Source organism: Elaeis guineensis, chromosome 1 (genome assembly GCF_000442705.2).
Source record: "Elaeis guineensis isolate ETL-2024a chromosome 1, EG11, whole genome shotgun sequence".
NCBI classification, from domain to species: domain Eukaryota; kingdom Viridiplantae; phylum Streptophyta; class Magnoliopsida; order Arecales; family Arecaceae; genus Elaeis; species Elaeis guineensis.
The window spans coordinates 149,411,200-149,416,419 of NC_025993.2; the positions used below are offsets into that span (position 1 = coordinate 149,411,200).

Genomic DNA, 5,220 nt, shown 5'->3' on the forward strand with positions numbered 1-5,220 from the left:
TAAAGCTCGCTTGAGCATAGATTTGAAAATCATTTTAAAAACCAAGTCTCTGTGGGATCGACCCATACTCCGCTGGTCGTGCTACTCTGCACACCGTGCGCTTGCGGTTTTATTTACAAATTTTAAGATTTGAACATCAAGTTTTTGGCGCGTTGCCGGGGATTTGGCGTTTTAAAGTATTTTCAAATATTTGTTCTTCGTGCGTTATAACTCTCTTTTTTTTCTTTAGGTTTCTATATTTAGTTGGTGATTGCTGGAAAACTCAGGTACGCTTCTAATTTCTCTTTTATTATTTTTAGTTAATTACTTTTGCTTTTAGACCTAATCATTTGAATTTACTTAATCACAAAAAAAAATATATAAAACAAAACAAAAGACATTTCATAATCGTGAAGTAAAATATCAAAATAAAAAAAAATTTTAAATTAAAATCTTTTACATTCTTGGTCATCTTGTTTATTTGTATTTGCATTTTCATAATTAATCTAAGGGCATCAACCCATTAACAAGATAAGGTGGGGATTTCATTACCCTTCCTTAGCCCAAAAACCATCTCCATCATATTGCATTACCTAGACTTTTAATCTTAAAATCAATTAGACGTCAACCTTAAGGAATTCGAGCTCAATAGGACAAGGAACCCTAAGAGTTCTACCAAGTTTGAGTTGTTTGATTAGTTGGTGTCAAGGCAAGTCCCTGAGGGTGGTTTGTTAAATTGGTTCAGTTGCTGGCCTGGCCAACTCGTTTGGTGTCTAGAAAGGCAACGATGAGTGAACCTCCCACCTCTTATACTTACCTGGCTAACTAGTTGATCAATCTCCACTTGGAAGGTTTGAAGGGTCATCTTGGAACAGTTAGGAGCTGTCTAGATTTAGGTTAACCCTAGGATAGATTGAGTTTAATTTATTGATTCACTTGTTTGAAAAAAAAAAATTTAAAATTTAAATTAATTTGGTTACTTTTTCTTTAGATTTAGGACTCCTTAGGATCTTCTCTTTAGAACTTTTTCTCTTTTCTTTCTTTTCCTTATACATAAAAATTTTATTAAAAAAAAAAAATTATATAAACATCGAGAACCGTACACTTCGTGTGTGGAGAAGAGTGTCGGGTCGTCTAGTTAGAATTGAGTCAATTCCTGTTGTTCCAATGGCTGAACCAATCCACCCATGACCCTTAAGGATTTGTGTTATCCAGTTGGCTCCATCCAACCATCTTGTATCAGGTTGCCACAACCCACAGCTAACAATTTTGAAATCAAACCTCAAATCATAAATATGCTTCCAAAATTCACAGGATTAGAGGATGCTTATATATTTATTAGAGAATTTGAGGAGGTATGTGCAACCATGAAACTGCAATTAACAGAGGATGAGGTCAAACTTAGATTAATCAACTTTGCCCTTAAGGACAATGCTAAGAAGTGGCTTTATAGTCTGCCAAACTATTCTGTCACTACTTGGGAGGGCTTTGTGAGAACATTTTTAAAAAAGTATTTCCCCCATCATAAAACAGCTAGGATTAGGAATGAAATAAATCAATTTTACCAACTAGCTGGTGAATCATTTTGGAAGTACTTTGATCGTTTCAAGAATCTTTTGACCCAATGCCCACACCATGGAATAGAAACTTGGAGACTATGCCAGATCATCTATGAGGGGTTAGATTCAAACTCAAGAACCATGCTAGAGTCCATGTGCCAAGGCCAATTTATGGACAAAGAAACTACTGAAGCTTGGCAATTCTTAGAAGACCTAGCCGAGAAAAATTTACAGTGGGAAACAACTAGGGAACCTGATAAAGCTACACCTTCAAGAGGAGGAATGCATCAAATTCAACCAACCCTAGCATCAGAGGCCAAGATTGCAACCTTAACACGTAGATTGGAAGCCTTAGAATTACAGAGACCAGCCAATGTAAATCAAATATCTGCACCCATGTGTAAAGGGTGCAATGCACCAGACCATATCTTAGAAGAATGTTCCTACTCGAATGAGTGTGCACAGGTGAATGCCACCTATCAAGGACCATTGAACAATCCTTATGCACCCACATATAACCCAGGTTGGAGGAATCACCCGAATTTCTCATGGTCCCAGAATCCTAATGTAGGTAATCCAAATTTCAATCAGCAAAATCTAAGGTCCAACCCAGTGATGAACAACCCGCCAGGCTTCCATGATAATGACAAAAAAATTACCTCTTTAGAGAAAAGCCTAGAAGCCATGATGAAAACACATACCAGCTTTATGCAAACTACGGGTCAACTCATAAATAATAACACCCAAGCTATAGCCCGTCTGGAAATGCAAGTAAGTCAGCTGGCTTCGACCATTAGTGAACGAGAACATGGTAGGTTACCTAGCCAACATGAGCCAAATCCTAGGAACCAAAATGGTCCACGACCCCAACAAGGAAACCAAGTTAATGGTATAAATGCCATTCATACCTTAAGATCAGAAAAACAAATAGACAATAAGGTAGTTGCACTTGATGATATAGATGACTCATCTGCCGAGTCACCTTCTAAAACTACTACCTTTCAACCTCAAGCACCAGAAACTGAAAATTCACCTAGTCCAGTACTTAAAAGTCCTAGAGCTCCTTTTCCAAACAGACTGAAATCCAATAAATCTGAACATTTAGACAAAATTTTAGAGGTATTTAAACAAGTCCAAGTTAATATTCCTCTTTTAGATATAATCCATCAGGTTCCAACTTATGCCAAATTTTTAAAAGATCTCTGCACTAGGAAAAGGACCACTAATGTACCAAAGAAAGCATTTTTGGCTGCAAGTGTCAGTTCATACCTATCTAGCCATGTGCCAATTAAATATAAGGACCCTGGAGCTCCAACAATTTCTTGTGTTATTGGAGAAACCAATATAAAAAAGGCCTTGCTAGATCTAGGAGCTAGTGTGAATATCCTTCCATATTCGGTGTATGAACAACTAGGATTAGAAAAACTTCAACCTACTGGGATCACATTACAGTTAGCCGATAGATCTCTCAGGATCCCTAAGGGAATGGTCGAGGATGTTCTGATAAAGGTTGAAAATTTTATTTTTCCTGTAAATTTTATTGTTTTAGAGACTGAGCCAGTTGCGAATCCTAAAGGACATATACCTATCATTTTAGGAAGACCATTCTTAGCTACGGCCAATGCTGAAATCAATTGTCGAAATGGTCTAATGAAGTTATCCTTTGGGAATATGACCATTGAGCTTAATGTTTTTAACTTAGAACAGGAATCCTCTTCTCATGCTGATGTCAATGTAGTCCAAGATGGTATTTATGAATCCATTGACATTAGTGATGATGAAGTCAACCTAGAGTCTAACCCCTGGTTAATCCATGAGTCTGAGGATGTCAATGAAATACTTAAAGAAAATCAGATTAATCAGGAATCGACACTTCCTACTGAACCAATCATTGAGATGGTGAACTCATCACCTAAACCATCGATAGAGGAAGCACCCATTTTAGAACTGAAGCCCCTCCCAGAACATCTCAAGTATGCATATCTAGGACCCAAAGAAACTTTGCCTGTAATTATTGCATCAGACCTAGATCCCAAACAAGAGGAGGAGTTATTGTCAGTTCTAAAAGCAAATCAAGAGGCAATAGGTTGGACCATAGCAGATATCAAAGGAATAAGCCCTTCTATAGTTCAACATAGAATATACTTAGAGGAAGAGGCTAAACCAACAAGAGAAGCCCAAAGAAGGCTTAATCCAGTTATGAAGGATGTAGTTAAAAAGGAGATTCTGAAACTCCTAGATAGTGGAATAATTTATCCTATTTCTGATAGCTCTTGGGTAAGCCCAGTTCAAGTAGTACCCAAGAAATCTGGGGTAACAGTGGTCCAAAATGATGCAAACGAACTTATCCCAACTAGGACCCAAACGGGATGGAGGGTCTGTATAGACTATAGAAAGTTGAATGCTGCGACAAGGAAAGATCACTTTCCTTTGCCATTTATTGATCAAATGTTGGAAAGACTAGCCGGACAAGAGTTTTACTGTTTTCTTGATGGATACTCCGGTTACAACCAGATCCCCATAGCCGCTGAAGATCAAGAAAAGACTACATTCACCTGTCCATTTGGTACTTTTGCCTATAGACGAATGCCCTTTGGACTCTGTAATGCACCGGCAACCTTTCAGAGATGCATGATCAGCATATTTTCAGATATGATAGAACGATTTTTAGAAATTTTTATGGATGACTTTTCTGTTTTTGGTCTAACCTTCTCCGAGTGTCTGAATCACCTGCAATTAGTTCTAGAACGATGTAAGGAGAAGCACCTAGTTCTCAACTGGGAAAAATGTCAGTTTATGGTCAAACAGGGAATAGTTCTTGGCCATGTCATTTCTAAAAAGGGGATTGAAGTGGACAAGGCCAAAATAGATCTAATTGCAAGTCTTCCACCACCTAAATCTGTGAAAGAAATACGTTCATTTTTAGGTCATGCTGGATTCTATAGAAGGTTTATTGCCAACTTTAGCAAAGTAGCACGTCCACTGACTAATCTTTTGGCAAAGGATACTAAATTTGAATTTACTCATGAGTGCTTGGAATCCTTTGAATTTCTAAAAAATGCACTTGTATCAGCTCCAATCATTCATCCTCCTGTCTGGTCTGAACCATTTGAATTAATGTGTGATGCGTCCGATCATGTTGTGGGCGCAATCTTAGGTCAACGAATAAATAAGCTGCCTAGAGTGATATATTATGCAAGTAAAACCTTAAATGATACGCACCTTAACTACACCACAACTGAGAAGGAGTTCCTTGCCGTTGTCTTTGCTTTAGAGAAATTTAGATCTTATTTGGTTGGGACCCACACCATTGTTTACACCGATCACTCAGCCATTAGACATCTCCTAGCAAAGAAGGATGCCAAGGCACGTTTAATCAGATGGATTTTGCTCCTTCAAGAATTTGACCTAGAAATTAGGGACAAGAAAGGCACTGAGAACGTTGTAGCAGATCATTTGTCCCGAATTCCAGTTGCACCATCTAGTGAACCACCCATCAATGAATCTTTCCCAGATGAGCAACTCATGTCTTTGTCTACTGAACCTTGGTTTGCTGATATTGTAAATTATTTAGCCATAGGCAAGATACCTTCTCATTGGACTAAGCAGGATAAATATAAATTCTTTGTCCAAGTGAAGTATTTCATTTGGGATGATCCTTATCTTTTTAAACAATGTCCTG

The 5,220-nt window shown here is 37.8% G+C and overlaps 1 non-coding gene across 1 annotated transcript; it reads right to left on the minus strand.

The window, feature by feature from the left end:
- Positions 1-1,514: 1,514 nt before the first annotated feature.
- Positions 1,515-1,621, minus strand: LOC140854929 (small nucleolar RNA R71). Its single transcript, XR_012138023.1, has one exon. It is a non-coding gene; the product is annotated as a small nucleolar RNA R71 (small nucleolar RNA).
- Positions 1,622-5,220: the final 3,599 nt, after the last annotated feature.